Below are 10,405 nucleotides of genomic sequence, written 5' to 3'. Positions count from 1 at the left end.
CATTTGGTGAAATCACTATTAGACCCCGCCCGTCCCGTGACATCACCATTAAACCCCGCCCCTGTGATGTCACCAAATGGCCATGCCCTGTGGCTTTAAAAAAAATGGCTGAGAGCGGAGCTGGCACAACAACGGGAGACAGCTTTGGAGGGGGACTGGGTCAGTGGTGGTGAATACAGCAGCGGCGGAGAAGAATCATGAAGTGTGATTCATTGAGTTGGAGATTTGGTTAAGATCAATGAAGTCCTCAATGCTGAGAAATACATATTTATCCATCATGCCATATCATGTTAGGAAAAAATACACTCTAATTTCCATTTCAAAAAGAAACCTTTCTCTTCTCTCCCTTTTTTGTATTGCTACCTATCCAAGATGCTTACATCTTACTGTCCTACAAATGAGCAATGTTTGTGGCTATTGTCTCTCACATTATAAACTCAAATTGATGAAACCTGCCATGGCCACTTTATTTGGTACACATTGCTAGCACTGGTTTGGACCCCCTTTTGCCTTCAGAACTGCCTTAATTCTTCAGGGCAAAGATTCAACAAAAATTCCTCAGAGATTTTGATAGCATCATGCAGTTGCTGCAAATTTGTCGGGATGTTCCACCACATCCCAAAGGTGCTCTATTAGATTGAGAGTTGGTGACTGTGGAGGCCATTGGAGTACAGTGACCTCATTGTCATATTCAAGAAACCAGTGGTGAGATGATTTGGGCTTTGTGACATGGTGCATTATCCTGCTGGAAGAAGCCATCAGAAGATGGGTACACTGTGTTATAAAGGGATGGACATGGTCAGCAACAATACTCAGGTAGGCCGTGGTGTTTAAACAATGCTTAATTGGTACAAAGGGGCCCAAAGCATGCCAAGAAAACATCCCCCACACCATTACACCACCACCAGGCTGAACCGCTGATACAAGGCTGGATGGATCCATGCTTTCATGTTGTTTATGCCAAATTCTGAACCTACCATCTGAATCTCAGACCAGCCTGTCTGGCACCAACAACCATGCCATGTTCAAAGTCATTTAAATCCCCATGCCTCCCCATTCTGATGTTGGGTTTGAACTCCAGCAAGTCATCTTCGCCACGTCTAGATGCATTGAGTTGCTGCTATGTGATTGGCTGATTAGCAATTTGTGTTACCAAGCAATTAAACAGGTGTACCTAATAAAGTGTCCGGTAAGTGTATATACAGTTATTTATTGTCTGTGTACAGGGGGGTTGCTGTTTTTATCCTTTGATTTACTGCTACCTGAACACAATAAACTCTCTATAGTAATGATTAATGGTCAAAGATCATGTGGTCTAGGCTATCATGGTTGAGTGCTCAAGAACCGTAGTTGTTTTTTTTATTCTTGGTGGAAAAAATCAGTAATTTCTTGTTGCAGAATCCAGTAACTCACAACAAACCCAGCAGGAAGGGACCCAACCAGGAACACTAACGGCAAATAACAGCAACGTGTAGCAGACTGGTCTCAGATGTGCGAACAGCGTCTGTCTAGAGGGGCAGAATGTGGCCTTGCTGCTCCGGTCCTAAATGGGAATTCAGGTAGGATGGCTTGTCCCTATCCTTTCCCTTCTCATTTGGAACCTCTCTCTGTCAGACGGGTGACCTGTCCCTTAGGGGTGCTGAAATTAATCGTTGCATCGTTGCATCGATGCATCGCGATTCGGGTGTCCCCGATGCGGCATCGATGCATAAGGACCGGAAAATCGATTGCGGGTGACGTCATGGTGACTAGCCCTGCCCCTCCCGGGAAAGCACTCGGAGCGTATTTTTAAAATTACATTCTCTTAATAAATTCTGTGTTACAATGGATGATTTGCCCCGCTGTACTGTGTGTGCTTTTTAAAAAAACTATGTCACCTTATACCGAATTTCACTGTAGTACGATATATCCTGCTCATGTGACTCCTGGCCCGTCCCGCCCCTCTCCGTTCTCCTGAGTCCTGACGTCAGCGGGGAATTCTCAGTCCCGCCCGCCTCTCTTCTGATACGATAGCTATAGTCAGCGGGTGGGGTTGAGAATTCCCAGCTGACGTCAGGACTCAGGAGACATGAGAGGAGAGCGGAGAGAGGAGAGGGGCGGGACTGGAGTCACATGAACGGGATATATCGTACTACAGTGAAATTCGGTATAAAGTGGCATAGTTTTTTTAAAAAGCACACACAGTACAGCGGGGCACATCATCCATTTTAACACAGAATTTATTAAAAGAAAGTCATTTTAACAACAGTAACCTTACACCTCTCGCTCCGTGCTGACAGGTCCCTGGCTATCCTGCGCACATTCCACTGTTAACTCCTAGTGTGCTGGAAGGTGCAAACAGGAATGCCAAGGAACTGTCAGCACCAGTGGTGGCTCGTGCATTGTGGGGAGGGGTATTAGTGATGGCTGCATTTAATGGGCACAAGTGGCTGTGTTTGACAGGCACAAGTGGTTGCATTTGACGGGCACAAGTGGCTGCGTTTGACGGGCACAAGTGGCTGCATTTGACGGGCACAAGTGGCTGCGTTTGACGGGCACAAGTGGCTGCATTTAATGGGCACAAGTGGCTGCATTTGATGGGAACAGGTGGCTGTGTTTGATGGGCACAAGTGGCTGCGTTTGACTGGCACAAGTGGCTGCGTTTGATGGGGAAGGTTCAGTATTTTTCAGTTTGTTTGTGCCCCCCAAAAAATTTTGAGCACCAGCTGCCACTGGTCAGCACAGAGACAGTACAGGGAACTTCACAGGACTGTTTGTCAGCTGTGGATTGTAATCCCTTCTGACCTCCAAGCAGCAGTGTGTGTGAATGCCTGTACCCTGTAGTGCACCGGATTAGTGCACTTTTTAAGGGAGTGAGGTTATTTTTAATTCAAAGCGGAGTTCCAGTCAATTTTTTGTTTATTAAAAGTCAGCAGCTACAAAAAAAAGTGTATCTTCTGACTTTTAATAAAAAGACACTCACCTGTCCCACAATCCAGCGACGTGGCCACCCAAACCCTCCATTCTCTCCACCGCCTGTCCACAGCGCTGGCAACACTACTGTGGGCATCCGGCTGTGAAAGCTTGCAGCTTCACAGCCGGGTGCGCATGTCTCACTGCACTTTCCTGCATAGCCGGGCAATCTTTTGGGAACTGTGATGTGTCCCAGAAGATAGCAGGGTGGAAGGGCCGCCTAGGCAGCCCAAGCGGAAGTGGGAGCTCGTCGGCAATCGTGATGCATCGTGATGCATCGCGGAATTGCATTGAATCGTTGACCAGATAATCGAATCGAATCGTTAGACCAGTGAAGATGCGCACCCCTACTGTCCCTACACTTCCCACATGAGAAATGCGCACCAAGTCTTGGAGCCATGGCCTTAACTAGGTAATACCTGACCCAAGATGGCTGCTAGAGTTACATGGGGCGAAAGCAGCCAATCAGATAGCTTCCCCAGTTACCCAGGAAACCATAGAGGAACCACTGTCCTTTAGACTTCCTCTCCCCCTGCAATACCACTGCAGCTGAGCGCCACCTGCAGTGGAGAAAGTAGACTGCACGCTTTAAACAACAAAAAATTATTTCTCTAAGGTCTGGAGAGACGTTGATGAGTCTAGAAATTTAGTTCCTGCATAGCAAAATCATATCCCTTAAAATTACTTTTCAATGCTGTGTGGCTCCCAATTGATTATTCTTTTATGCTCAATTGTTCCTTTTTGGGTCTCAAGTATGAAATGTTATAAATAACTGTACTTTTTAAACAGAAGTGTAGTCACATCTGTATTTTCTGTTTAGTGTTTACATATAAATTAGTTGTTTTTTTTAAGTAAAAAAGCATTGCTGAGATCTACTTATTCAGGCAATTTCTTTCTAGAGTATGTGTCCCGCCATTGTTACTTTTGTCATTTCTGAGATGTCAGTATTAGGGCCAGTGTGATGTAAATGGTTACCAGTACATCAATGATCATGTGACAACACAGTTTTTGGGAATTGTTCCTCTTTTTTATACTGTGTGTATACAGATAACACTGTAGCACTAAGGTGCTAGTGAGGATCAAGGAAACTGTAGCCAAAAAACATTCCAATGACCATCCTTGTTACACAACTGGTAAGCTCCACCAACGCTAGCTTCTTCAGACGGAAGAATATTAGTGCAAGACATAAAACAAGAGGATGCAAAGACCTAGTGCATTAAAAAATAACCAATTTTATTCAAAAAAATAGTGCCAAATACATACTCACAAGTTTCCAAAGGCACAAAAGTGAAATATATAAAAACCTAAGTGACAGAGAAGTCAGGATATGGATGCGTATCACCTCAACCCAGGCATCACTCAGATTTGCAAGCTTACCCATTCCAAGCGAGGAACCTTCTTCATCAGAGTATAGCTAGTCTTTGTCTCATAACTTCTCTTATATAGGAACTCTACCTTCCAGCCCACCCAAATTGAAGGGGATAGGTGCCAATACATAGTCTGTGCCTCATAACTTCTCCTATATAGGAACTCCACCTTCCAGGCAACTCAAATTGAAGGGGATAAGGGGATAGGGGCCAATACATAGTCTGTGCCTCATAACTTCTCCTATATAGGAACTCTACCTTCCGGGCTACTCAAATTGAAGGGGATAGGGGCCAATACATAGTCTGTGCCTCATAACTTCTCCTATATAGGAACTCTATCTTCCAGCCCACCCAAATTAAAGGGGTAGGGGCCAATACGTAGTCTGTGCATCATGACTTCTCCTATATAGGAACTCTACCTTCCAGGCAACTCAAATTGAAGGTGATAGGGGCCAATACATAGTCTGTGCCTCATAACTTCTCCTATATAGGAACTCTATCTTCCAGCCCACCCAAATTAAAGGGGTAGGGGCCAATACATAGTCTGTGCCTCATAACTTCTCCTATATAGGAACTCTACCTTCCAGGCAACTCAAATTGAAGGGGATAGGGGCCAATACATAGTCTGTGCTTCATAACTTCTCCTATACAGGGGGTCCCCGACTTACGAACGCCCAACTTACGAACAACTCCTACTTATGAACGGGCCTCAATGCCGGCTGCTTGTGCTCCCTCAATGGTCCTGGATACCTCTGAGCAGCTATCTTGCCACATTCCACACATTCCACACTGCAGTAATTCATGTACGTCATGGCCAGAAGAGCCCAAGATGCGCCCGGAACATGCCACATTCCTTCACAGGCGGAAGCCGAAACATCTCACATCCCTGCACAGGCGGAAGTTACACTTACAAGCAGTGTTCCGACTTACGAACAGATTTCACTTACGAACAAACCTACAGTCCTTATTGCGTTCGTAAGTCGGGGACCCCCTGTATAGGAACTCTACCTTCCAGGCCACCCAAATTGAAGGGGATAGGGGCCAATACACAGTCTGTGCCTCATAACTTCTCCTATATAGGAACTCTACCTTCCAGCCCACCCAAATTTAAGGGTAAAGGGGCCAATACATCACCATGGGGTGTGGATTTGTACTTCTCTTTTTTAATGCTTTATCATTAAGTAGCATTGTGTCTATATATGGGGAAATGGTCCGTGAAAAAGCTGTATCCATCTACTTATTTATGTATTTATATATTTAATTATATTTTAATTAGTATTTATTTATGTTTATTAGTATTTATTTATGTTTTTATTGAGAAAGATCAGTTGAATCTTATTCGGATCAATGGCCTTTGGCTCTCGGCGGCACCCCTTGCCACTATAGATTTGTCCCTCCCCCCTTAAATTGGAGTGGGCTGGAAGGTAGATATCCTATATAGGAGAAGTTATGAAACACAGACTAGCTGTGCTCTGACAAAGAGTGTTTGTCCCTTGAAATGCATAAGCTTGTTAGTCTGAGTAATGTATGGATTGTGGTGATATGCATCAATAGCCTGACTTCTCCATCCCTTGGGTTTTTATATATACACATCGCTCTTGTGCTTTTGGCAACTATGTGAGTATTTATTTGGCACTATTTTTATTAATAAAATTGGTTATTTGGTAATGCACTAGGCTTTTGTGCCATTTTGCTTTTGTCTTTTTTACATATTGTGTGTAAAGAGGGCTGCTTCAGTACCACATCTGTAATTATTACCAGATGGCCAAAAAAAAAAAAGGAATAATGCAATAAAAAAAAGCTTATGCAGACTTTACAGGTATCCCAGGAGACCACCCAATATATAAAAAATACAAAAGATTAATTGGCATAACATTAAAAGCTAATGGATCACAGGATCCTAATATATCACAGAAAGATACAGCATACTAAAGATATAGCATACTAAAAACTAAAAAAAAGTTTGTCTTTAGTTATACGTTAAGGATGAATTCCAGCATAAGAAAATATTTTCTAAATAGCCATGTGTATTCATTCTTGAATCTTGGTGTGCTTTATATATTTCCTTCAGATCTGCATTGTAACTGCTACTCTGCCCCCATATTTAGGGTGACTGGTCTTGCATCCCTCCCCTTCTCTATTTTTTTTTTTTGCAAGGAGACTGTAATTAGAGAACCTTCTGGTTCCTTCTTAAAACTCTGCTACCTGCACAGTCTATGCGCAGCACAATGCCATTGTCACTATTACTTTTACAAGGTAATAACTGGGTTTACAAAGGTATTCAGTGCACACAAAGTGGATTTACATTCTTTGTGGCTACTGAAGAGTACATTTAGATGAAAGTTTTTGTCTAAACTTAAATAAAAGATTGATCTATGAGACTCACAAATATACTGACACATGGCTGTGGCTAATTCAAGCAGCATAGAGCTGTTGGTTTTAACCACTTGCCGACCTGCCACAATATATGTGCGGCACACACAGGCAAAGTCGCGTACATGTAAGTCATTGTTCCTGCTCAAGATAAGAGGGGCACCCCTGTGCGGATCATGGTACTGGGTCGCTTTAAGCGGCCCAGGGATCATATGATTGCTTTGCTCACAATGATCAATGTAACTAAGCTTGCAATGTAACAAAGTTGTTTTGAATTAATTTCATTTATAACAGCTCTGCTTCCGATACTAGTGAGCTGTGATTATCTCACAGCTATCAAATGGTACCTGGGCCAACCACAGCACCCTGTACCCTGCATTGAAATAACATAAATTATGACTACGTTTAAATACTGTGAGTGGTATAATAAAGCCTTTCTCACTAATTCACTGGGCAGGTTGGAACTGAGATAAATTATCTACAACATGCCCTTAGCCCTCTGCAAATGCCTTTGGAAATTATCCTATTGCTCCTCTGGACTGAAATCACACTTTCTTACACATAGGTACAACAGTTTCAGTCATTACTTTTCCTTCTCTTTTATTTTTATATTTTTTGTTTTTTATTCTTTATTTTTAATTTTTTGATTTCATTTTATTCCTATTTTATATCTTATTTTATTATACTTTATCATACTATATAAAATACTCTAAATTACTCAGTTAGAATGGGTTTTTGACAAGGAATCTAGAATTGTTTAAAATGTTGGAAAATGATCCAACTGTTCATCCATGCTTAACAATTACTATTACATTAAAGAGGAAGTAAACCCTGATGGCTTTTACTTCCTCTTTGTTTCCCTGCAAAGGTAAAGCATAATGGGCTACTATGCATCACATATTAGCCCATTATGTGTCACTTACCTGACACAGGAATAAAAACTTAGGAGAGTTGCACTAAATGATTAACTCGTGAGACAGTATGATATGTACTCGCAGTGACATAGGCCAGTACACCACAGCAGGTGGAACCACAATAAACAGAAAAATTATTCCACCCTGTGTGGATGCACTTAGCTGATAAATCGTCAAAAATAGTGAAAAAAAAACTGAAGTGAATCAATCAAAAAATATGAGTAGAAACAAAACAAACCAAATAATAAATAAAAAATAATATTAACATATAAGAACAACAAGTGAATACAGTCCAAAAACAATTAGTGACCCAATGGGGTTAAGAGATAAAAAGTCCATAGATTAAAGTGATATCTTCAAAGGTAATGTAAATGAAAACACCCCAAGGAAAAGTGATCACAGTAGAAATGCCTCCACCATAGCAAACACTGCCACTTACCAGAAGATATTGGTCCCTTAATCACAGGGGACCGCAATCAGCAGATGACTGTAACCCCAGCTCAGGATCTTTAAGGCATACACAGGACTCCTCGATCCAAATGGTGGTGGTCTCCACATAAAATTACATCGGACCCGGCAACGGAATCCACATAAAAATGATAAAGGCTCGCAATAGTGTAAAAACCCTTAACATTTATTAAATAAAAGAGAGACAAATACGCACTTACATTGTAGCAGACAGATAATAGCATGTAAAAAGCTAGAGCCGGCCGGCCTCAAATAATACCCGTAGCTTCCGGGACGAAAGTATAAAGCGGTGACCTCAGCGCATCGCTCCTCTGCTGCGACGCATCTGCCGTCCATTTACTTTGTTACATATTTTTTATCAGGTGTGCCCAAATTCAATGTTTGGTATTACTATTTTTTCTAATTGTTCATCTTAGTCAAAATTTTGCGACATTCCCATTATGTTTTTTTTTCAAACCGGCGAGGCGGCTTCTGGCTGCTTTTGCCTTGCCCTCATTATATGGGCTTTTAGATGTGTACGTCGATGTGCTTACCCCTGACCAAGATGGCGCCTAGGGTTTCTTGCCTCGGGACCCCGACCGAGGCTTGGTTATATGTTGGGTATTTAAGCGGTGCGTCAGGACATCGCCCGTGCCCCGTGACTACGTCCTTTAGTGATGAAACGCGTAAGAAGGAGGAGCGACGCGCTGACGTCACCGCTTTATGCTTTAGTCCTGGAAGCTACAGGGTGTTATTCAAGGCCGGCCGGCTCGAGCTTTTTACATGCTATTATACATGTAAGTATACATTACACTATTGCGAGCCTTTATCATTTTTATGTGGATTTCGTTGCCGGGTCCAATCTGATTTTATGTGGAGACCACCACCATTTGAATTGAGGAGTCCTGTGTATGCCTTAAAGATCCCGGGCTGGGGTTACAGTCATCTGCTGATTGCGGTCCCCTGTGATTAAGGGACCAATATCTTCTGGTAAACTGCACTTTTCCTTGGGGTGTTTTCATTTACATTACCTTTGAAGATATCACTACCGGACCATTGATCTATGGACTTTTTATCTCTTAACCCCATTGGGTCACCAATTGTTTTTGAACTTTATTCACTTATTGTTCTTATATGTTAATATTATTTTTTATTTATTATTTGGTTTGTTTTGTTTCTGTGTCAGTAATCTTTACATTAGTGTATAGCTAGAGTAGGGACAGTTCAGATAGCATCAGTGTAGTGACAGTTGAACACCGTCTATTTGATTGCATTACTACCAGTTTAATGCCATTTACTTCTGTGTGCTTTACTGCCAGTTTAACGCCATATAGTTCTGTGTGCATTACTGCCAGTTTAACGCCATATAGTTCTGTGTGCATTACTGCCAGTTTAATGCCATATAGTTTTGTGCGTTACTGCCAGTTTAACACCATTTACTTCTGTGTGCATTACTGCCAGTTTAACACCATATAGTTCTGTGTGCTTTACTGACAGTTTAATACCATATAGTTTTGTGCGTTACTGCCAGTTTAACAGCATATAGTTCTGTGTGCATTACTGCCAGTTTAACGCCATAAAGTTCTGTGTGCGTTACTGCCAGTTTAATGCCATATAGTTCTGTGTGTGTTACTGCCAGTTTAACGCCATATACAGTCAGGTCCATAAATATTGGGACATCGACACAATTCTAATCTTTTTGGCTCTATACACCACCACAATGGATTTGAAATGAAATGAACAAGATGTGCTTTAACTGCAGACTTTCAGCTTTAATTTGAGGGTATTTACATCCAAATCAGGTGAACGGTGTAGGAATTACAACAGTTTGTATATGTGCCTCCCACTTTTTAAGGGACCAAAAGTAATGCCGCGTACACACGGTCGGACTTTTCGGCTACAAAAGTCCGACAGACGCCAACGGACCAAGTCCGGCGGACAATCCGATCGTGTGTGGGCTTCCCCGGACTTTCAGCGGACTTTTCCAGCCGCAAATCTGAAGGACTTTAGATTTGGAACATGCTTCAAATCTTTACGTCGTAACTCCGCCGGACCCAGAAATCCGCTCGTCTGTATGCTAGTTTGTCAGACAAATAAACGACGCATGCTCAGAAGCAAAAACTAAACGGAAGCACTCGGTCTAGTAAAACTAGTGTTTGTATTGTAGGTAGCACATTCCTCAAGCTGCAAATTCTGTGATCGTTGAATGCAGCGCATTTAATGTCTTCTTTAATAATGCTATAAGAACGAAGATGTTTTGCTGTTCCTATTTACACAGAGTTCTCCCAAAGTGATTTCTAGATTCTTTTTCTCTTTGATCTCATGAATGATATAGTATTTTTTTTAAAAGCC

This window comes from Aquarana catesbeiana, linkage group LG12 (assembly GCF_042186555.1).
Source record: "Aquarana catesbeiana isolate 2022-GZ linkage group LG12, ASM4218655v1, whole genome shotgun sequence".
Classification (NCBI taxonomy): Eukaryota; Metazoa; Chordata; class Amphibia; order Anura; family Ranidae; genus Aquarana; species Aquarana catesbeiana.
The sequence above is the reverse complement of the archived record's forward strand: the minus strand, read 5'-3'. Positions refer to the sequence as shown.